Source organism: Neofelis nebulosa, chromosome 3 (assembly GCF_028018385.1).
Source record: "Neofelis nebulosa isolate mNeoNeb1 chromosome 3, mNeoNeb1.pri, whole genome shotgun sequence".
Classification (NCBI taxonomy): Eukaryota; Metazoa; Chordata; class Mammalia; order Carnivora; family Felidae; genus Neofelis; species Neofelis nebulosa.
Genome location: NC_080784.1, coordinates 18,272,695 through 18,297,198, shown reverse-complemented (window position 1 = coordinate 18,297,198; position 24,504 = coordinate 18,272,695). Strand labels below are relative to the sequence as shown.

General features: G+C 38.9%; 2 long non-coding RNA genes across 5 annotated transcripts in view; one reads left to right on the top strand and one right to left on the bottom strand.

Moving 5' to 3' along the window:
* Positions 1-24,504, top strand: part of LOC131506428 (uncharacterized) — a 124,463-nt gene that overhangs the window by 62,057 nt on the left and 37,902 nt on the right. For 2 of the 4 annotated variants that reach the window (XR_009258927.1, XR_009258930.1), the window contains one exon: positions 16,734-17,002. The exons of the other annotated variants lie outside the window; for them this stretch is intronic. This is a non-coding gene — a long non-coding RNA (uncharacterized LOC131506428). Of the gene's footprint in view, positions 1-16,733; positions 17,003-24,504 lie in introns of those variants that run through there. 4 annotated transcript variants of the gene reach the window in all.
* On the bottom strand, positions 3,457-11,628 carry LOC131506429 (uncharacterized). The gene is made up of 3 exons (XR_009258931.1): positions 11,566-11,628; positions 5,556-5,703; positions 3,457-3,623 (listed from the first exon to the last, which is right to left on the bottom strand). It is a non-coding gene; the product is annotated as an uncharacterized LOC131506429 (long non-coding RNA).

The following is a 24,504-nucleotide window of genomic DNA, read 5'->3' as shown; positions in this document are numbered from 1 at the left end:
CATGAATCTCCGTGTCGTTATACTAATATGTGAGAGGAACTAGACAATACATATTGCATAATTCCATTTACAGAAAACTCTGGAAAATGCACATTAATCTACAATGACAAGCCAGAAATCAGTGGGTACCTGGGGAAGGAAGGACTGGGGGCTGGGGGTGCAGGGGCAGGAAAGAGTGACTACAAGGAGGCAAGAAGACATTATTTGTTGACTGTGGTGGTGCTTTCATGGATGGATGCAAACAGCATAATGTTTCAAACTGCACACTTTAAATATGTGCAATTTGATGTCAATGGGTGCGCTTATAATAGCAATTGTACCTCAAAGCTGCTCTAAAAAAAGAATATATGAAGATCTACATCCTAAAAATAAATTTGTGTTAGAGCCAAGTCAATCCTAATTAATATTTATTGAGTTCTTATTTTTTTTCAAGGCAGTTTTACAATACATTATCACATTTAATTGTCATAACACATCATAGGAAAAAGATACTGCTGTCCTCATCTGGTAGATAAGAAAACAAAGCTCAGAATGGTTGGGTAACTTCCTCATTGTCATAGAAATGGGTAGTAGCAGTTTGGTTTTGAAGTCAAAAGCCAAAGATATTCTCTCAGTACATTTCACTCTACCAACAATTCCTCCTCAATAAATAATTATTAAATAATACTAACTTACTACACGTCTTGAAATGCACTAGCCTCTCAACTGATAGAAGGCAAGTTCAAATTTCAACGTTTATAACTCAAGCATACTTTTTAGAAATTTATCATGGTAGGGGCGCCTGGGTGGCGCAGTCGGTTAAGCGGCCGACTTCAGCCAGGTCACGATCTCGCGGTCCGTGAGTTCGAGCCCCGCGTCGGGCTCTGTGCTGACAGCTCGGAGCCTGGAGCCTGTTTCGGATTCTGTGTCTCCCTCTCTCTCTGCCCCTCCCCCGTTCATGCTTTGTCTCTCTCTGTCCCAAAAATAAATAAAAAACGTTGAAAAAAAAAAAAAAGAAATTTATCATGGTATAAAAAGTCTTCCATGTAGCAGCATGTTGGAAATAAATTTGCTAACAATTACAGTGATTTAGAAATGGGATGCTTTTAATGGGGTTCCTGGGTGGCTCAGTTGGTTGAGTGCCCAGCTTCAGCTCAGGTCATGATGTCACAGTTCATGAGTTTGAGCCCTGCATTGGGCTCTGTGCTGACAGCTCAGAGTCTGGAGCCTGATTCAGATTCTGTGTCTCCCTCTCTCTGCCCCTCCCCTGCTTGCGCTCTGTCTCTCTCTCTCTCTCTCTCTCTCTCTCTCTCTCTCTCTCTCAAAAATAAATAAACATTAAAAAAATTTTTTTAAAGAAATGGGATGGTTTTCCTATGGGTCAGCAAGTTAGTTTTCTTTCTCAGTAAGATACTAAGGAGAACACAAGTGGATCTCCGTACCCAAAATAATGAAGTTGGACCCTTACCTCATATCATATGTAAAAATTAACTCAAAATAGATACAATCTCAATGTAAAAGCTAAAACTATAAACCTCTTAAAGAAATCATAGGGGTTAAATATTCATAACCTCAGATTTGGCAATGGATTATTAGATACAATGACTTAAGCCTACCTCATAGAAATATTTATTACAATCTAAAGGTCCTACATGAGGCAAGATGTTAGAAAGAAATTTGCTCATATTTACAGGTAGTATTTGGAAAAGGAATGATGTGTCATGAGGTAAAAAAGTCGTTTTCTTTCCCTACAAAATGGTTTTCCTAAAAGAAATTAGTAGAACAATCCAGAACTTTGTACTATAGTCCATGACCTCTGAGTTCCTGAAGGTTTCAAACTAGAGGATTAACACCGTCCTTTTCTACTTTCCTTTTCTCCATTCCAATCTGTCACATTAGTTGTAGGAAAACAAACTATTGAAATTTTGAGCCAAGAAAGTAGTTGCTTCCAAATTATAAGAAGTTTGCAAACTATTCCATGTGTTTGCACATTTTATTTAAAGAAATGAAATTTTCTAAAAACTCCACATGGCCATATTGTCTAGCCTTATGGATCTCCAAACATTTCATTAGTTGCAAATTTTGTAATGGAACAAAAATTGTTTTGTTTCTCTTTCACAAAGAAAAAGAAAGAAAATTAAAACAAAAGGTTGAACTCCTTTGCAATTCTTTACTTACACAGATACAAAATCTCTCAAAAGGACTCTTTGTCAGCCATTTCTAGGGTTGCAATCTCTGCCCAGACACAGCAATGTTTTGCTTACATTAGCACGATGTCCTGTAATACAAGGCCTCTGACTGCTTTGGATAGAGATCTAAACCCTAGAAAGGATTACATGGGAATGTTTCATCAACTCACAGTTTAAATCAAAGATGACTAACAGAATCCTCAACGTCTTTCACTTTTAGCTTATTCCAAAATTGTGTCCTTTAATCCTAAAGAATCTCACTGAACATGGCTATTTTCTGGCAACAACATCTTGGTCCACTGTTATATCCTCAACAGCACAAAAATGCTGTGTTGTTCTCAATAAATATGAGATACATTTATATGAAACAAATATGTGCACATATGAGTGTATATGTTTTATGATACACAGAGAGACACAGAGCTATAATAGGAAAGGTGTGGGTTTGGGAATGGAGATCGATTCTGAGGTAGGCATACGGATGCTAAATTTACAGATTCTACAGATCCAGATCAGGACTTCTATATGTTTCTTAACTCAGATGGCAATTTAGAGATCTCAGAGTCAAACTCCCATTAAATATAGGATTTCCTTCTTCAGTCTCCCTAATCTTGGCTTGAACACTTCCCATGCCCGAGCGTGTGTTATTCCAAAACCCTTTCTGAGACAGCTGAAATTTATAGATTGTTAATTACTATAGTTAGGTTGAAATCTGCTTCATGTTTTCTGCCCGTTGGCCTTCTATCAATCGCCTAAAACAAAAATGTCTAGTCTTTTGTGGGTGGGGAAAGAAAGAGACAGTCTAGTGGAAAGAAAAGTTTTGTTTTGTTTTATAAAGCATGTTGTGCAGTAAACTAATGATGAATAGGTTATGAACTAATATGAGGAGGTGCTTTCTGAGAATGATGACAAGAAGGACATGCTTCATTAAGCTGGACGTGCCACTTTCCAGGCTCAGGATCTCATCTATAAAATAAAATGATTTAACTAGTCAAGGGTTATAAGCACAAATGTTTTCAAGAGGCAGAGATGAAACATCAATGAACAAAAGATAATAGGAAGGTTTGGCGATGGTGTTCAGCTGAAAACTACTGTCCTCTAATGACATTCATATCCAATTTAAAAGTTGTTCTACTGTGAGTCCAAACAGGCACATCCACACGATCTGACCTTGAGCCTGCCCTTCTCTACCTTGTACTAGCTGACCGACTTTTCAACCTATCGCTCATGTTTCTTTCACCTATAACATCTACAATTTTATGGTTAACTGACCCCTCACCGTACTGGTCTTCTCTGACCATCTGCTATTCACAGTTCACCTACACCTGCGTTGGCTTTCTGAGATGTGTGCGTTGTCCGTCTGTGCATTACCCGTTCTTTTCGCTTTTGCGCACTCCAGCACTTTGGCTCACTCCTTAGGGCATATGTTTCCATCCTCCGGAAGTTTCGTTGTCACTATGATGTATAAAACAGGAATATCTGTGTTTTGACAGTCTCAGGAAGATTCCATTTACCCAAAGGTTTAAAGTCAGAAAGATGACATTCTAGGCATTACTCACGACAGTGGGCAGGATGAATTTTGAGGATCAGGGTTATAGTTTTCGTGTCCTATAAACCCCCTTCATGTGTTAGCTTTCCAGTTATGTTTCCCCACACACACTGGTATCAAATTAAAAAAACATATGAAATTATCGCACTAATCCCAAATCTGTGATTGATATGTAAATATCTGCCAAACTGTCTGTGACCGTGTTTGTATTTATTTGTGAAAAATAGTTGTGGTGTGCAGTAAATAGTGCTGGCCTTGAGGGAATTAAAAGATACAAGGTCCTTCTCTGCCCCTTGGCAGATTGATCTTCTGCAAGAGATTGAATTTTTTGGACCCTAGTCCCTAATCCATAAAATAGAAAGACTGATGCACATCTGCTTGGAATTGGAAGTGAGAAGGCAAATTCCAATTGGAATTGGAAGTCATGGGATTGCTGCGAGAATGCAAATTGAGATATTGAACTTACCCTGCAAAATACAAAGAATTATATACAACAACCTGTAATTAAAATTAATTTACTCGACCTCTGTTTCTGAGATGTAGTAGGTTGTGAGGGACCAATGCTTCTGTGGTGCCAAAGTAGAAAAAGAAAGATATCCTCAAAGATAAGAGATGTGTAACGACATCGGAGAGCTGTGGAAACGACAAAGAGTAAACCGACTAAAATTCCAGAAATATTATAAGGGATATCTGGTGACCAGGGCATTTGCTGCTTCTAGGCTCAGGCTGAGGATAGCCGAGGGTCCGATCAAAGATGTTTAGCACGGGGAAGAGAAACCAGAAGAGCATTTAGCAGTTGTATGGTGCCAGAGGACAACATGGAAACTTGGGGGAGCTGCAGATACACTGCTGTTTTACATCCTAGGGCCTTTGCTGAGTTCTGAGGTTTGGCAGGAGGGTGTAGAGCCAGGGCCCAAACTCCTAAAAGACGGAATGAGATTCCCCGCGGTTTCATAGGGCTTAGGAAACACACGGGCCAGGGGAGAGAGCTGCCTCACGTACATGACCAGTCCTGTCCTTAAGATTGCTGCGGTCTCTCCAAGTGGCCCAGGAAAGGTGGCTTGAGAGCCGGACTGGGAATTTCTAAAACACAGAGCTGGATCTCTTACAGTCTTTAAGGAAAGACGGAAGAGAAGGGTAATTAACGGCCTTTCAATCAAAAATACCGTACAACTACATTCAAGGAATGGCAGCAAGCAGGATGTCATTAAATTTTATTGACATTGCAACCCATTCAGCCCCAGTCCAGTGCAATCTCTGGATTCAAGTGATGCTCCCCTTAGTCTGTCTCTGTCTGCCTGCCCTTCGGTGGAAGACAAAGGCATCTGGGACTTCTAGGAGTCTTTTCATTATAGTTTAGAGCATAAAATAAGAAATTACTAAGTATATAGGAGCCAAGATAATATGACCAATAATCAAGAGGAAAAAATAAATCATTAGATGCAGAACCACAGATTTCAGTACTGGAGTGGACAAATACTTTTAAATAACTATAACAAAGTGTGCTTTTTAAAGACAAAAATGTATACAATAGAAATGCATAGACATATTTACCAAAAACCACGTACATTAATGTCTAATAGCAGCACTATTCATAATCATTAAAACTGGGAACTACCCGCAAAATGGTTGAACGGAAAAATAAATTGTGGTGTATTCATATAATAAAATACATGCAGCAATGAAAATAAATAATCTAAAACTACTTCTAGTCATATAGATAAATCTAACAAATACAGTGCCCAGACCCAAAAGAATACATTCTCTATGATTCAATTTATACCAAGTTAGGAAAAATCACAAATAATCTATAATGGAGAAATAAGGAATAGTCGTACCTTAGAAGTGGGAGAAGCATCTGGAAAGAAACATAAGCAGAGCTTCCAGATGCTGCTAATGTTATGTCTCTTGATGGGGATGCTGGATACCACAGTGAAAATTTGTCAAGCTGTTTACACTTAGATTACGTGCACTTTTCTCTGTGGGCTACAATAAAGAGTTTTCAAAAACTAAAAAATACATAATTAAATTGACTTACATTCTACAAAAATTCCCAAACTGACTATGTAGGCACAACCTCATTACCCAGAGAATTGACTTACAACCTAACTATTACATGGGGGGAAAAAGAATTCATCGGGAACAACTTTTTCCAAAGGCAACGTTGTGAGGTTTTTTTCTACCAAAGCCAATCATTTCTCCAAACCACATGTCACACCTCCCTCTTAGTTCTTATTATTTGATAAAAATCTCTAGTAATTCCCTTCCCAAAGATGTTTTCTTGTGTGGGGTGTTCCTATTATTTAGTAGTAAAACACTCCTTTAAAACTCTTCGAGTTCTACAGGAAATCCCAGCCCATGGCCAAATGTGTTGGAGAATGTCTAGAAGGCAAATGGCAACACAGAGATGAGTTTTTCTCCAAAGCATTTCAACTTAGTCATCTTGCCTGGCACTGTAATCCTCAACTAAAAGCCTCTAACTAAAAGTCATCCATTCGTCACATCATGAAAGGATGCTGTTATCCCCTTGTAGTTGGCTTGGTCTGGATCTGCGAGAACTTGTTGACGCCCTGTCAGAATTCTGTACATCCCTTCCTTTCAGGGATGTACCACCCTCAACAGGGACAAAACTTACTTACTCACTTGTGTATGACACTATCGTTAAAGCTGGAAATGCTGGCAAACTAAAAAGATATTCACAGAAAAATGTATTCGCGCAATAGCTGTCCTTTAGCTATGACCATATACGTGTTTTTCCAGAAAACACTACGCATCTCAAAACACTGCAGTGTAGCTTCAATGGAAAATGTGCTTCCACAAAAAGCAGTCACACGAGGATATTCTCAGACTTAGTGAGCATAGGAGCCATTTTTCTTTACAGTGCTCTAAAAACCTTATTTCTTAAGTTTGGCACATCCTAGGCTAGAACAAAATGTAACAGTGTAAAGGATGACTAGGTTGCATTATGTACTGCGGGATCTGTATTCTATTAGCAGGGTCCCTGCCAGGCGTTTCGTAATTAAAACTCTATTGACCCATCTCTTTTTCCTCCAAAGCTGAAGAAGATTATTTAGTAGGTCATAAATTTAAAGGTCATCAGATCTAAGACTGTACAAATGAGCATAGTGCTGCCAGAAATGCCCTCAAAACAAGCATCGCTATGATGAGATCAGAAGCACAAGCAAGAACAAATACTGAGGACATGTTCCATATTTCTAGTTTCATCATTAGATGAAAACACTTTTTTATATCCAAATTCAAGTTTAGGCTCACGTAGTTTAAAGACCATGTCCATGATTATGTAAATATAATTAACAAACAGTGTCCATCACTGTGTAATCTGTGTTGTCTTTTTTTTTTTTTTTCCCATTATAAAATCTGTCTTGGGAACTGAATGCCAAAATCATAGTTCTTCTCTGTAGCCGCTACAGGGATAAATCCATGGAAAATACATTCTTTAATCTGTCTCCCATTAGCAGGATCATCAGCAGATTTTATAAACAGCAGTTATAAACTTGTTTGCCAATTCCTTTTCTTCCTTCTGTATGTAAAAAGATCATTTATCTGTGTCCTCAATCTTAAAGTTTTCAAATGTCAAGCCTCATTTGACAGAAAAGACATATATTGTAAAAAATCCTTCCTTATGTCTCAAAAATTTAATTTTCCCTTGAGCCAGAACATTAGGCCTGTGGACCTTGGAGCAGTCTTCAATACCTGACACTTCAGAGAATTAAGGAAAGTGCAAATGGCAAGAGTTAGATAATTTGTTGAATGTTTGCGAGTTATCTTTTTAACATTAACAAAACAAGTTGGACGACCTCCAGAAAATGTCCTTTGGAGATAAGTCTAAGCACAAAAAAAAAAAAAGGATTTTTGCTTCCCCGCAAAGAAAATAAACACTTCACCCTAAGAAATAAAATTCCTTCTAGATCTCTAGGTTTTTAGTGCATCTGAATCGGTCATAACTTCAAGTGCACTTTTCTTCTGTGTCCACGATGGAGTCTGCATTAGGCTCCTCTATATATTTTAAAAGATAAAATAAAAGATAAAGTAAAATATAATCTTGATCTAGCCTCTGCCAAATTCATCCAAAAATTAATCTTGGAAAATTCAAGACAAAGCATACATTTTTTTTTTTTTAATTTCAGACTAAAATAAACGGTCATTTCTCTCTGGAATACATTCATGTGGGCATATAAAGCATATCAGACATGTAGTATTTTAAAACCCTGAAGATTACAGGCCCTCCTTACAAGGAATGATTATTTTATACAATTGAATAATCAGTGTTGTAACAAAAGTTAATTGGAAACAAATTAAAGATAGAGTGAACATTTTTAATTTCAGACAATGGAACAATTCATCCAGTTTCTTTAAAGTGAGTTGCCAACTTTAAATGAATTGTGAGGTTTTTGGTGTTGTTGTTGTTGTTTGAAGTAACAGGAATACAAAGTTCATGTTTAATGTTACAGTTAATGATTGATTTCTGACCCTGACAACTAAAATCCTTTTCTCTGTCTCTCTCTCTCTCTCTCTCTCTCTCTCTTTTTTCTCTGGTGCTCAAGTTTTCTTTGGTCTTCAGCTTTGAAGTGGTTGCTTTATAAAACCAAGTAAAAATGCACAATGCCTCCATTAAGTATTGAACCTTCTTCTGACAGATTTCTTTTGTTCTACATAGGACAATCCATTCTTTTCCCTCATTAATTCTAATAAACTCAGACAGGTGGCTGGCCTTCTCAAAGGACTTGCTTTAAAAATATAACAAAACCTGTGTCTACACATATCAAATGAAGGGGAAAGTTAAGCTCCCTTTTGTTGAACTCAATTAGTGTGGACTGCCAAGCTCAATTATTTAGAGGAAGAAAAAAATATTTTCTTCACACAAGTAAGAATTGGCTTGAACCATCCAGATTAGGGGTCAGCAGACTATGACTCACAGGCCAAACAAGGCCCGCTGCCTGGTTTTTTTTTTTTTATAAATAAAGTTTTATTGGAACACAGTGTGTTCATTTATTTATGCGTTGTCCAAGGTTGCTGTGGTAGCATAGTTGAATAGTTGTGACAGAGATCAAATGGCACATAAAGCCTAAAATATTTACTGTTTGGACATTTGCAGAAAGAAATTTGCCAAATCCTGAGCCAGATAAATATCTCAGCTCTCCACGTCAATCTTGCCTCCATAGAAGGAGCCCAAAACATGGGAGAATAACCCTTTGGGCAGCCTAAACTAACATTATGTTTTATGTTGAGTTTCTGTAAATCTTTATTTTAAAGAAGATGAGGAAGCAAACCATTTCGATCAGGACTTATTTTAATAGGCAATTATATCTGTTGGACTCTAGTTTTGCTGTAGCCTCAAAGGGCATATGGAAACTCTCCCTGTAAACTGCAGCTTACTTAGTTAAAGGCGTTTGTTGGTTTGATATGTGTGGTTTTCTCTTTAATTGCTGCAGGGATTTGGATTGAAGGTGTATTAAAATTTAAAATTCCGATCATTTTGCAAACTTGTCATTATGCATGCTATAGGCAAGTTAGTAGATTTAGTTATGCCAATGATTGCGAAAAGATACATTATTGCTGCATTATAATGCATAAACAGATTTTATGTTCTTCTGCATAATATTAGAAACTCAAATTTATGGAGTCACAGAGTTGTGATCATCATCCAGGTTTTAAATAAGGAAGCAATTGGTGATTTATATCACACATAAAGAAGTTTCCTTGTCAAGGTGCTTGCTGATCCATGGCATATAATTTGGATAAATGAAACAAACCTTTGATGGGATCATTAGGAATTATTTGCATTCATGGTTTTTTTAGAAGTGGGTTTTTTTTTTTTTTTTGTGATTGTTAATCTCAGGTGGCACTTACCTCTTCTCAACAAATCTTGGTTGTTCAGAAAATCCATCTGAATAGCTTTTACATCAAAACTTTTAAAATTTAAATGTGTATGTGAAGATCTAGGTGTTGTGTATCAGCAGTTGTTAACATTATAATAAGACAACACACTGGAAGTTATGAGCCTCCTAATGAAAAAACACAGCTTTATCCATTAAGAAGTCTAGCCAAAAATACTCCTCCTCCTCCTCCTCCTCCTCCTACTAATAATGATAGAACCTAAATCTGATCTAAACTCTAGATACAATTACCAATTAACAGAAAATACAGAGAGCAAAGAAACATGCTAAATCACACTATGAGGCTACAACTCCCAAAATCCAGACAGGGAAAAACTATAGGATAATGGCCTCCTAGTGCCCTAACCAAATAACTGTCAAGGAAAAATAGTGAGGTGTAATGGAACCTACAGATTAATAAAATCTTAAACATATTAAAATCTTAAACATCATAAAATATTAAACACAATTGCATGTGTTTACCTTATTTGGGTCCTGACTCAAACAATTAAAAATCAGTTTATGACATTTAAGAGATAACTACAAATTTGGGCCCTGGCTAAATATATATAGGGAAGGAATTACTGTCAGTTTTTAAGAGTTAGCTATAAGTTTACTGTAGTTATGTGGGGTTTTTTGTTTTGTTTTGTTTTTAAGAATCCTCATCTTTAGGGGTGCCTGTGTGGCTCAGTCTGTTGAGCATCCGGCTTCAGCTCAGGTCATGGTCTCACGGTTCGTGGGTCTGAGCCCCGCATCAGGCTCTGTGCTGACAGCTCAGAGCCTGGAGCCTGCTTTGGATCCTGTGTCTCCCTCTCTCTCTGCCCCTCTCCCACTCTCTCACGCTCTTCTCTCTCTCTCTCTCTCTCTCTCAAAAATAAATAAATATTTGTTTAAATAAGAATGCTTATCTACAGGGATGCATGCTAAAATCTTGAAGTTAAAAAGAAAATGTTTAAGATTTGTTTTAAAATGATAAAGGGAGAAAAATTAATTAAAAGTAAAATTTTAGGGGTGCCTGGGTGGCCCAGTTAGTTAAGCCTCTAACTCTTGATTTCAGCTCAGGTCATGATTTCATGGTTCGTGAGATAGACCCCATGTTGGGCTCTGTACTGACAGCACAGAGCCTGCTTGGGATTCTCTCTCTCCCTCTCTCTGCCCCTCCTCTGCTTGCTCTCTCTCTCTCTCTCTCTCTCTCTCTCTCTCAAAATAAATAAATAAATTTAGAACAAATAAGTAAATAATTTAAAAAATAATAAGAGAAAGGGTTAAGAGGGTAAAATGAAACCAGATTGCGAGAGATCATGAATGTGGACACTGGATGATAAGTACATTGGGCTTACTGTGCTGTGTCTACTTTTGTAGCTATTTAAAATTTCCATAATAAAAAGGTAAAAATATATGTAGAATACCATATAAAGTAAGATGCCTCTTTATGACTAGTTTTACTAATGATTAGCGATAAATAAAGGAATAGATATAAGTAATTTATTTGGGCATGAAATTAGTTCTGGTACTTGCTTAAACAAAAAAGAATTCACTCTCTGGTTAGCCGTAATAAACAGTTATTTTTTAAAAAAATACATCTGTTTAGGTTTGTTTAACAAAATTCAGGAAATATAGGATTTGTGTTTTTCGGCTCATTTGCAATATGATTTGTAGTTTGTTCTTAAGACGGAATCCTTCACACACTTCTACCTAAATTGTATTCAAATCACGCTTCTTCTGGGTCCACCACGCATCAGGCAGGCTAGCTGAAGTTGGGCAGTGCTGAACTCAGGCTCTTTCTTCTCCGTTTCTTCCCCAGGAGGGGTCGGATTTCTCTGTGGGAGATTTATGCAGGAAACACAAACAGAGAGCACCCGCACAGCTCTATGCTCCTCACTCACGTCTGTCTTCAAATGCACCAAACATTTATCCCCGCGCCCCTTTCAGGCTGCTGGGTAAAGCTTACCTACTGCGCGAAGCTCACTGCCGTCTCCCAAGTACAGGTTCTGGGGAATGCTACAGACTGCATTTGCACGGTAAAATAAGTCTAAAATGACCACATGCACACAAAGGGATACGTGGACGTCGGTAATTCAGTTCATATCTAATCAAGTCAACTAAGCTGAAGGGGTACATTTTGAATTCTTTCAGAAATGTTCTCTTATGACAGACTTGACATGTAGGGACATGAAAATCTTTTCACCGCGTCCTACAGGTTTTACTCATTAGCAAGGATAGAGTACGCATGTCTTTCTTTTTCCAGTTTTTTTCTCTCCTGTGACCATCACTTGTGGACTTCTCCACAGCTTCATGGTCATAATTTTTACTGTTTAAGTTTCAAATGTTCTTCTAGAAAAAAATCCAGCCAAGTTAATGCACGTGAAAACCTAACGTTTTCTGTGTCAGAGAGGTAAGCGGCTGGGGGGCCAGCTGCTGAGTCCGGGCACCTCGGACCCCAGCGGAGCCCTGGTGCTCGGGACCTCACCCGGACTTAGAAGCGGGTCTTCCTTCTTCTGGAATCTCTTGTCTCCACACCATCCTCTACAGAGCCAGTAGAGTGATGGGCACTTGCCCTGATTAAAACCTGTCATTGTCAGGGCGCCTGGGTGGCTCAGTCGGTTAAGCGTCCGACTTCGGCTCAGGTCACAATCTCGTGGTCTGTGAGTTCCAGCCCCGCGTCGGGCTCTGTGCTGATGGCTCAGAGCCTGGATGGAGCCTGTTTCAGATTCTGTGTCTTCCTCTCTCTCTGCCCCTCCCCCATTCATGTTCTGTCTCTCTCTGTCTCAAAAATAAATAAACGTTAAAAAAAAATTAAAAAAAAAAACCTGTCATTGTCACCCCGTGACTTACAGTTGTAGCTCTGCCCACAACTACTCAGACTCCTCTGTCACCACCCTCTTCCCCGCCTCTGTGCTGTGTATCATCTCCTCCTCCACCAAGCCTGCCCCAGACATGCCATGCTGCTTCTCACCTCTCCGAAAGCCCAGATCACTCTCTTTGCCTGGAATCGATACACACACCCACACACACACTGCAAGCACATGGGTCTGCTTCACAGACACGTAGCATTCCTTCAATACCCTTCTCGGAAGTAACAATCTCTGGTCCACGGACCCTTTACTGTCATCCGTAGGCCATCGCTTCCTACGCTGCTGGTACATCACACTGTATGGGAATTTTTTCATTAAATGTCAGCCTCCTATTTTATGAGATCCTTTACTTCCAGCCACTGTGTTTACCTTTATGTCTTTAGCCTCCAGCCCAGCGTCGGGTGCACATTACACCTTCAGCAAGTGTTTGTCGAATGAATAAATGAATAATTTGAACGCTGTAGCTTACCTAGCAAATCCCTGGCTAAGATCTTCTGTAATAGTTCCATCAATTATTTAATAAATGTTTGCTTAGCATTTTGTGTAAGACACAATGCCCACCGTTGTTGTGGTTTACAAAGCTGAGCAGTGTGGTACGGTCCCTGGGCTGCTGGAGGGAAGATAGCTAATGTACACGTGTCACTGTATTCAAAACACAAAACACAAAACGCTACACGTTCCATAAAAGAGCGTAAGTGAATTTTTGTGCAAATTAGACAAGGAATAGGGAGGAGGTGCCAAACTTTTTAATGAGATGGAAAGCATTTAATCAAAACAAATTGTTCCAAAGCTGTTGAATAACATTCATATTTTTGAATGAACCTTTGTTTTACTAGCCTTTCAGCTAACGTTTGGAACGTCTTTCTTATAGCTTAGAAGTATAAAGCTGCAGAAATACTAAAGATGTTAGAATCCAGCTGTCTTATTTTCTAAAGAAAAAAGCAGAAGTACATCTCAGGGCTTCTCTCTCTCATTCTATAACTCTTAACACAGTGACAAACTGCCCCAGATTTTAAAACTTAATTCTGTCTATTGCTATTTGATTTGTGGTAACTGTAGACACAGACCCTAAAATGTGTTTGGAAAAAAAAAAATTGAAAGACAACATTTTGCTCATATCTATGCTGTATAGGATTATTGTAAACTCATTTCAAAATTTGCTTTTCTGTATTGCTTTCTTTTAAGGACTATTTATGGATAAAAATTAAGATGAATACAAAATTATATATAACTTAACTCTGGCAATAAAATAACTTTAAAGTTATTTGAAATGTGGATGGTATATAATGTTTTCTTTGTTTCTCTATGGACTTTGAAGCATTTGGCAAATGATAAATCCATATGGACAGAAAATAACGTATGATTTTATATCATACACACTGGTATAGTTGATGTTGGCAAATAAAGCTGATTATTAGAGGTGTAGAGAGGGTAAATGTTGGATAAAGATAATAGTCAAGGGGCGCCTGGGTGGCTCAGTCGGTTAAGCGGCCGACTTCGGCTCAGGTCATGATCTCGCGGTCCGTGAGTTCGAACCCCGTGTTGGGCTCTGTGCTGACCGCTCAGAGCCTGGAGCCTGTTTCGGATTCTGTGTGTCCCTCTCTCTGACCCTCCCCCGTTCACACTCTGTCTCTCCCTGTCTCAAAAATAAATAAACGTTAAAAAATTAAAAAAAAAAAAAAGATAATAATCAAGTGGAAACCGGACAGGAAGTGACTTACTTACCTATTTGATATGAAAAATCATCTGTCATATTCTTGAGAGTATTTTCCAGTATCTGTTGCTAAGTGTGTCCCCTTTCAGAGAAATCTGGAAATAAATACTACAGTTCAGTTATAGGTTTGTCTACAGTTGTGGCTGCCAACTTTCAACTTCATAAATTGACAGACTTTCAGATATAAATTTGGGGATTAACATAGAGTCATCAACCTTTAAAGCTCTTGTCCAGTAAGAATATTTTTTTTAAGTTTATTTATTTTGAGAGAAAGAAAATGAGGGAGGGGCAGAGAGAGAGAGAGACAGAGAGAGAGTCCCAAGCAGGCTCCCTGCTGCCAGTGGAGAGCCCACTGAGGGGCTCGAACTCACCAACCGTGAGATCATGACCTGAACCGAAATCAAGAGTCAGACATGTAACTGACTGAGCCACCCGGCTGCCCCCAGTAAGAACACTTTTTAAAAGAAAAGAAAAAAATCATTGTAACAGTGACCATATTTCAAAAGAATGTTCTAATACCAAAATAGTGGGAAGGGTACAATATCAGAATAGAGAACAATATTTCAAGAAGAAAAAATGATTGTAAGGGCCACTATATTATACTAATTTTTCTCACTTCAGAATGGACTGGTGATGCTTTTAGCTCATTTAGTAACTAGGAACCACCAGAGGAAGGGAGGGAAGACCAAAAGGATTCAACGAAAACTTAGTAAGAGTACAGAAGTGGGGAAAGAATATCTTATTTGTGAAAAGGCTTATTTCCTAGAAGTAAACGTCAGTTTCTTATTTCCATGTCTCCCCTTTGCTCCAGGCGACATAGCCAGTGCGGCCAACTCACTGGGCTCTCATGAAACTCTCTCACTTAGCTTCAAGTTTTAAAGAACCGCAGAAATTTCTGAGCGTATTGTAGTATTTATTTTAGAACGTTGCTCATATTCTTGGCAAGTAATAAAACAGGACCTAACATATTTGGGGCTTAATAATGCTGTAGCCTTCTTTGAAAGGCTTCTAATCAAGACTTGGAAAATGGCCTTCCTAAGATCTTTTCAAGATGAAAACTGCTGGCACATAATACTTGACCCCAGAAATCAGTAATCTTGTTCTCAGCTGAGCCCACATCTACCTACAGCCCATATTCTTTCAACATCTGCAATGTCACATGCAGGCAAGGGCCAGGTCCTAGGGCACTGTCAGTACCAACATGAGTCCTGACCTACAAATGACTTAAAACCAGATATGCACGCCGAGGCAATAGAGACTCAGAGTGACTTTTTAAGAAGGAAGGCGTGATTATGAATGTGCGTTAACAGCACTGCAAACTAGTTCAGAAACTTACCTTGGGATTTAAGTCCAAAAACTACTTCAGTGTTGGTCATTGTTGTGATGTTTCTAAGCCATGATATTAGCTGATCATAAAAACAGCAATTATTACCCTATATAAAAAGCAACATGCCAAAAGGAAAAAAAAATGTTGAGGCTATGGCATGATTGGAAAACATTGGGACTACATAGATAAGCCTCTTTTTGCATGGTGTTTTTCTAACTTTTAAGTTTCCAGCTCTCCTTCCAGCTCTGCCAGTGTTTAGCAACGTACAGGTTTAGAAAAGTAGTATGGTGTATATGGAGCCTTTCAAGATGTTAACATAAGGACAGTGAACACACCCCAATGACCTCAAAGAATAATATGACCAAAGAGACACTAATAATTTACAGGTCATGCACACGTAGTCACATATTGCATACGAAAGAGCAAATCTAAAAACCGTTGTTAGTAAATTGTTGATATCTAACTCAATAAATCTGAATTTTGGAGAATGATCGTGGTATAAATGTTAAATGTGTGTTAGTGAGAGATCTGCCTTCACATCAAAGCCTTTCTGAGTTAATGATAGTGGCTATTACATTCCATATATAATGTCAATGTCTCGAGAACACTTTGGCAGAAATAGTACCATTTAACTTAGCCCACTTTTTGTCCTTCACACATCCTCTGTTAAGAAATAAATTATTGTGCTAAAGAAAGGAGTTTGTGATATTAAATTAACAGATATAAGCTAAGCACTTCAGCTGGAAATGCCACCTTTGGAGTTATATCCTTTATAAATTGTTATTGGAAGTTCTGAAAAATCAATTTTAACCTTGTACAGGAACTAAAAGCAAAATAATCATGAAGTGTGTGGAGACAGAAAGGAACCATAAGCCAATGAATAGAAAAATGTGGACTTTCGGTGGTGAAAACAATAAATCCTAGATACATTGGTCCAATTTCAATAGTAAATCAGTTTTTGATTATTTTATACTCTATACACTTTTCTGCCATTATTAAAACAATAAATAACATCCGAGAAGCAAAACTTGTGACTAAAAAAACCCAATTTCACTAAAAGGAGATAAAATCTTATGCTTTAAAAGCGCAGGCAACTATTTAGCCCCAATGAACATATGGTGTTCCATACTTCATGCTTAGAATTCACTTAGCCCTCAAAAGAGAATTTAGTTATTGTGTAAGACCAATTAATGACTCATTGGTCCTCCCTTATTTTCCTACAGACACCCGTTGAAGTCAAATCTCAGGTTGAAGACTGAATTTAGTCGGACAAATCGGGACTCACATATTTAAACCTGTCTCTTCACCCAAATCATTAGGACAATGGTCCTCACCTGCCTCATGTGGTTAATCAGAAGATTCAATGAGAAAATGTATTTGAATGCTATCACATATTAAGCATTCAAAAGAACCAGCAGTAGTAGCATTAGGAAAAGTTGTAATATTAAAGTACATGAATGAGAACAAGGGAAAAGAACTGAATTAAATATTTCATGGCATTAGGCATGATAATCTGATTCATCATTCTCAAGTAGGATGGTGTTGCCGATGGAATTTGAATAGTCCGTGCAGAAGGAGATCTTGCAGCCCGTTCTTAATAGGAATGTCCTTACTACTAGGATAGAAAGAATTGAAGCCTGTTGGCCAAAGCTGCTTCTTCCTCGCCTGGCTCTGCCACACTTTGCTTGTTTAAATTCCATTTTTCCAGGCTTCCAATATTGCCCAGCCTCTCTTGATCATATCCTTGCGATTCTTCCCTTGGATATGTTAACACGCTCAACCCAGTTACAGTCTTACAGACCCATAAGTCATTCTTCCTTCTCCTTGTGATCTGAGATGATCAGTTAAGGAACTGATCTTACGGTTTAATTTTCTGAAGGACAAACTTCACCTCTATTCCAAGTCGAATGGGACACCACCAAGAATAATCAAACAAGAACATCTGCAAAATGCAGTCATTTTTTTTTTTTTTTCGTGTAGTATGAAATCCAGTTTGACTCTAGGTTGTGTTAAACCTAGGATTTGACATGTCTGGGCATATCTGGAAGACGAGTCAGGTCAACCTGGCAAGACTCTATTTAAATGACAGGTGGGAAGGTTCCTTGAAATAGATCTATCTCGAGGGAGGCTTTACTCAAGATACACACGTTTAGTGAAAGGACGGCAGAGTGCCTTGCAGAGGCGATTCTGAGCACAAGATCGTTTCTGTCACTGACATGTTCTTGAGTATGTGTCCACTATGCTTAAGTTCTAGGAAAAGGAGCTGAATTAAAACCGGGAAGAAGACCCAAAAGAGCCATATATTACAATCCCACCAAGAACAAAAGCACTACTAGGCTAACCGTCTTATCATTTCTGCAAAAATGTTGCTCAACTTTGAGCATCAGAAGCAAGAACTCAGTGAACTGAGGGAGACAGCTGGACCTACCAGTGCCAGCAAATCCAGGAGAGTTCCATGAGGCCCCTTAGGGCCCTCAGGCATATCCCCTTGGCAGAATTAATCACAACAAAGGGAAAGGTCCATCCAGAAAGAAAAATTAAAACCACTCGTGGTATTTCTCCACAAAGCATCCCCAAAGTGATCTCAAAATTCCTTGGGGCCAGAATTTAAGCTGCTTGGGATCTCCATGGAGGAAGGCTAGGGAGTCAGCAAAACTCTGTTTTCTTTCTGCTCTAGTAACTTTGTTTTTACATCCAGGTCATTGTGAAAGAGGAACTGTGTAAATAGATTACATTAACATATTATTTCAAACAGTTTCAGCTAATCAACCCAGCTTTTTTTTTTTTTCTGTTTTTCTTTTTTTTCCAGTATCACAGTGTTTATTGATAGATACAAGTATATAAAATCAGGGCATGAACATGACTTGATAAATTAACTAGACTTAATTTCAAACAGTTTTTGGCCAATCAACTCAGCTCTTTAAAACCATATGCTGGTCCTTCATGATAAACCATAGTTGGACATAGAGAAGGAAACTTCTCATTTGTTCTGATAAGGAGGACTATTTTTTTTTTTTTAATGAATGTTTTCCTTATTTTTGAGAGAGCGTGTGAGTGGGGTAGGGGAAGAGAGAGAGGGAGAGAGGATGACTGTTTTACAGTGCACCCAACAAGCCAAATGTAAAGATTAGAATCCATTCTTTCAAGCTACCATTTTATATATATTATCAAACCAGGCAATAATTGTTAAGAACATGGACAGTGGAAACAATTTGCATGAGTTCAGTCAAGTGCCAGCTAAAACACTGAGCTCTTTCTCTAGCTTATTTGTAAAATAAAGACAATACTTGTAACCACCTCATGGTGTTGTGAGAATTAAAAGAGTTAATGTCTAAAGTACTTAGAACAATGCCGGGTACTTGCTTAAGGTTAGCTGAATAAAACTTAGTTAATAAATGACTAAATACACATTCATCCCACAAATATTTATTGAGTGCACATAAAAGCATAATGAGAACTTCTGATACTGGGGATATGGGAAAGAACAAAACACACAAAATTACCTTCCTCAAGGAGCTTATATTCTGAGTATTCCGTGAACCATAATCAATAGCTAAATACTCCAGGGTACCATATTAAAATGTTTCCATACAATCAGGCATTCAGGGCTCGTAATGTCTCACGTTCCATATAGCACTACTAAAGATCAAAATTTTTGCCTACATTTTGAATACTTTTTTTAGCATGAATATCCAAAAGTAGAAATCCTGGGTCAAAAGTTGCCAACATTATATTTTAAGGAATAGATGCCTGATTCTTCAAAATAGTTGTGGATAAACCTCTTTGGAAAGTAGCTAAAATGATGATGGCCAGCACTCTAATTTTTGACTGTGTTAATAAATTTAGGCTTTGCAAAAATATAAATAACCTTAGACCTCTGCTAATATAATAGATTTCAGTTATATTGTACCCAAAGAACAGCTCTTCATGGCAAAGCCTTTTTTGGAGGGTGGATTCCATGCAGAAGTTATGAACTTGTTGTGATTAGAGAAGAAGCCATGGATTTTCACCATTGAGGTACACTTAAAAGCTTCAAGAATTAATATGTTTTGAAGCACAAATGGCCCCGTATTAAGACAGGTTTCAGGGGCACTGGGCAGCTCAGTAGATTAAGTGACCAACTCTGTTTTTTCTTTTTTTTCCCCTTTTTTCTTTTTTCTTTAATATTTATTACCTTTGAGAGACAGAGAGAGAGCGCGAGCCAGGGAGGGGCAGAGAGAGAGGGAGACACAGGATCGGAAGCAGGCTCCAGGCTCTGAGCTGCCAGCACAGAGCCTGATGTGGGGCTCGAACCCATGAACTGTGAGATCATGACCTGAACCGAAGTCGGATGCTTGACCGACTGAGCCACCCAGGCGCCCCTCTTTTGTTTTCTTTTAAATTGTCCTGTGTAAGGGCACCTGGGTGGCTCAATCAGTTACGCATCCAACTTCGGCTCAGGTCATGATTTTTTGGTTCGTGAGTGTGAGCCCCTCGTCAGGCTCTGTGCTGACGGCTCAGAGCCTGGAGCCTGTTTCAGATCCTGTGTCCCTCTCTCTCTGCCCTTCCCCCATTCATGCTCTGTCTCTCTCTTTCTCTCTCTCAGAGATGAATAAACATTAAAAAATTGTTTAACTGTCCTGTTTATTATGTATTTGAAGATTCAAAACAATATAAAATCCATGTGAGAAGAAATTGAGCTCAGAAGTCATACATAAATAGATTCTAGTAAAACCAATTAAAAATTTTCAATTGAAATCACATAATCTGCCCATTTCTTCACTGGGTTATTTGTTTTTCGGGTGTGGAGTTTGGTGAGCTCTTTATAGATTTTGGATACTAGCCCTTTGTCCGATGTGTCATTTGCAAATATCTTTGCCCATTCCGTTTCATATATTAAAAAAATAATAATAATAAAAAATTAAAAAAAAATTTTTTTAATTAAAAAAAAAAAGACATCACATAATCAGTGACAGGCACTTCAGCATCACTCCTAGCTTCGCCATGGCACCTTGTTCAGCTATAAACGTGGCATTAGAAAGCGTCTGAGAACCGTTTTACCAGCAAGTGTATAAACTCTGTGATCTGGCCTCCTTGAGCAGCTACACAGTAGGACGCCTTTGGGGAAGGAATCAGTCTCTGTGTACGGGCCTAACTTGAATTCTAGAACTACCGGCAAAAGAATAGTCCTTCCTTAAACCAATGATTGTTCCCACTGAACTGGCAACTTAAAAAGAAAAGTAATTGGGGTGACTGGGTGTCTCAGCTGGTTGTGTCTGACTCTTGATTTCGGCTTAGGTCACGATCTCACGGTTCGTGAGTTCAAGCCTCACGTCGAGCTCCGCACGCTGACAGCACAGAGGCCGCCTGGGATTCTCTCTCTCCCTCTCTCTTTGCCCCTCCTCCACTCTCTCTGTCTCTCAAAATAAACTTAAAAAAGGAAAAAAAGAAAAAGAAAAGCAATATCCAGGATTGGGTAGGGTACAGGGACACAGGAATTCTCATACACTTCAGATGAGAGTGTCCATTAATACAGGCTTTCAAAAGGCAGCATTGTCTAGTGGTCAGTGACAGGAGTTTGGAGTCAGGAAGACCTTCGTCTCAGTTCTGGTTTTCTTACTTCCCGGACATGTGAAATTGGCCGTTTTTTAAGTCCTTTAGCCCCCCACCCCCCGCCTTTTTTTTTTTTTTTTACCATCTTTAAAATGGGTATAATGATAAAATCAAATTTTAATGTCATAATGCAGATTAAAATACAGTGCCTAGCACGCCATAAGCATTCCTGTGTTTGGTTCCATTATGATTATCACTTCTTAAGATTGTAATTTGGCAATATACACAAAGCCTGTAGGTTAAACATTAGCTTCTGAGCCAGAAATTCCACTTTTAGGAATTCAGCCTTAGTAAATAATTAAGGGCACCCACAATGATTTAGCTGCCAGGACACCGTGGAATTTCAGAATCATAATTCTGAATATCCCTCGTATGCGTTGGGTTTGGAGCTAGAACAAAAAGATAGAAAGTGAGATGATAGTAACTCCAGGTCTTACTTGCTGGTAAATAGCCTTTCTGGAATACTTTCGAAGTGAAATAAAGAATTTAAAATTCTGATTATTGTACCAGAATAATGCTATCTGGAATAATGGTCTTGAAGTTTAGGGTGAAAAACACACTTTAGAAAATAATTGTCAATTTGAAACTTTCCCTGAAGCTTTAAGTTTGGGTTTTGTTTCTCATCTCTAGTGAAGAAATGCTTTTAGCTGACAATAACTAATTAATAACAAGATTAGCCCCAGGGCAGTATTTACTTGGTGTGATTCCCTAAACCCCCTGTATTAAAATTCACTGATTTGTTTGTTAAACATACAGATTCCCATGTTCATCTCAGGCCTGCTAAATCAGAATCCTGGACAGGGGGTTGGAAATCTGTACATTCTAAAAGCACCCAGAGGTTAAACAGGCTGAAGTTTTGGTTCCGGTCCCCATGGGGATGGAAGAACGCTCGCCCACCCAGGAGAGCAATTGCAGATCTTCTCAAGTTGAGAGATTCAAGGTCGGGACCTCTCATGCATTATTTGAAAAGACAAACATAAAAAGAAATGACTTTTTAAAGGAAAAGGGAAGAATGCAGGGTTATTTTGCATTTTGCTGGCTTGTGAAAATGTATCAGATCATTTTAAATACGACCATTTGTGTCCTCATCTGCTTCTGTATATGTATATTTCCAGGATTGTGTCAGTACGTTTTTCCTTAGGAGTTTCATCTGTAAAGAATGTACCTATAAGCATTCCATTCCTTAAGGGGCACTTGCTTATAAACTCTTACACCCCTAAGAAAAAATAACAGCTGCCCAGAGCCTAGCTCTAGCAAAGGGTCTCGTTTTTCTCTCTCCACTCTCTTTGTTGGTATAAGCCTTAAATTTATCGTCACAGATGAATGCAGTTGAAAGATTGGCTTTCAAAAGGTCAACATGGTCCACTCAATGGCAACCATTCTGTAGAACAGAACGAGTTCCCTCTGCATCCTTTTGACGTTGTGAGTTGTTTCTCACTTAGGTTGTGTGAGGTGACAATGAAAAACTTGATAATCCATTTTTAACTTGTATATCACTTTTTCAAGCAATTCAGTTTTTAAAAAAGTAAGAGCAGCATTTTAGTAACCCAGACTCTGTGGTAGACCTTTGCTTTGGAACCTTCCATACATAATGCCATAAAAGTTTAAGATGTTTAAACATGACAGTGGCTCAAGGAAATTGCTGATGAACTAAAGAGAAAGGGGTAGCTGTTTCAACTGATGTGGAATTTCTTAATTGGTCAAAGATTTATGTATCTGTGTACATTCAATTTATATATGTCAAATATGCATATGTATCTTTGTCTATACAGTAGGCTATGCCTACCTATTATATAATTATTAGGCATCAAAAGGGTTCACATTAATGACAAAATTAAAATTTACTTTAATGCAGGCTGGAGTTTTAGGTGTTTCCCCCCATATTCCAATATCCAAAATCTGAGTCTAATATGTAAAATCTGATACCATGTATTTTTGATTGAACATGGTGGCCCTGGCACCAACCAGTCCCATCCACGCTATCCTAGCTTCCATTTTCCCCACTCGCACACATACGCACACAAGTTATCGACACGGAAACAGACAAAATCTTCCGATGTGATTTCTCAGTAACGGAAATTACAAATCTCCACAGTAAGGTGTCATACCTAAATGCCCCAGTCTGAGATCCCTTGTGTTTTAGAAAGGGCTGTAAGTTCCCATCCAATGTCCATCCCTCTCACACACAGCTGAGGCACCCTTTGGGCACTAGTCCAGTCTCCTGGCCTGGGGAGTGAGAAATCCTGGCCAAGGGCCAACAGGGCAGAAAGAGGAGAAGGACCTCAAGAGCATGTTCTCCTGGCATCTGGGAATCTTGAGGCAGCGGGATGGAGGTAGGGTGTGAAGACCAGAGTGGGGAAGCAAGGAGGGGACAGTCGATAGGCATAGCTTTCAAATACAGCCAAAGCTGGCAGACAGGTCCAGAGCCTTTAGCATTAGACCCCCAGCACCTGTATCCACAGATCGCTCTCTTTAGGCAAGTGGGGGAGTCTAGAGAGGGACATTTATCAAATGTTCTTACCCAACCCCCTGAGCGTGCTTTGAAAGATTGTTTTCTAAGCCTCCACTGTCCCAATAACCTGCAGTTCTCATTTACAAATTTAAAAGAATATGAATCTTACTGTTCAATTAGAATGTAAGGTTTCTTTAAAGCCTGGAAAATGACACTTTGGCATAAACACATTTTCTACAAAGAGTAAATAACTACAGTTAGAGCCTGTCTTATTTTAATTGAGAGAAATTTCTGTAGCTAAACACAACACTGGAGCTGGAATAGGAGCAGGGAGGCCACGGGAGGAAAGGAAACAGGAAGGGCAGGCCAAAGGCATCTGACCCGATCTTCACTCTGCGACTTCATAGCTTTCCCGAGGACCCGCCCGTCTCCTCAGTGATGGAAACCGGAGATAATGTAGATGCACTTTTGGTATTTAATGTTCTCCTTGGCTGGGCACAAAGTGCGTTGGCCTGAATGCTGCCTGACTTTGCCTGGGTGTGGCAGACTTCTCTACTCGGCAGGTCGGTAGTGCCTACTATTCATGAAACTCCTACAGCGACAGAACAAGATGCTGTTACATTATCCATTTGGAAATTCTCTCGCGCACCTCTGCCCTCCCTTTGGAGTTGCCTTCTCAACTTACCACCGTCCCTCCAGCCACCTTCTTGAACGTTTCCTCCGTCCAAACACAGGTCCCGTCTTGGGCTTCTCACTCTACCTACTCTTCCAGGGCAATCTCATCCGTTCCTGTGGCTTCGGCTATGATCTTTACATCCACAATATTCTACCCTGAGTGGGGAGTTCTAGATCTAACATCCAAGTTCACATTAAACAACACCCCCTGAATATCCTGCAGGCACTTCAAGCACCAGCATCTGAGAAGGAACTCATCACTGTTTACCGTCCCC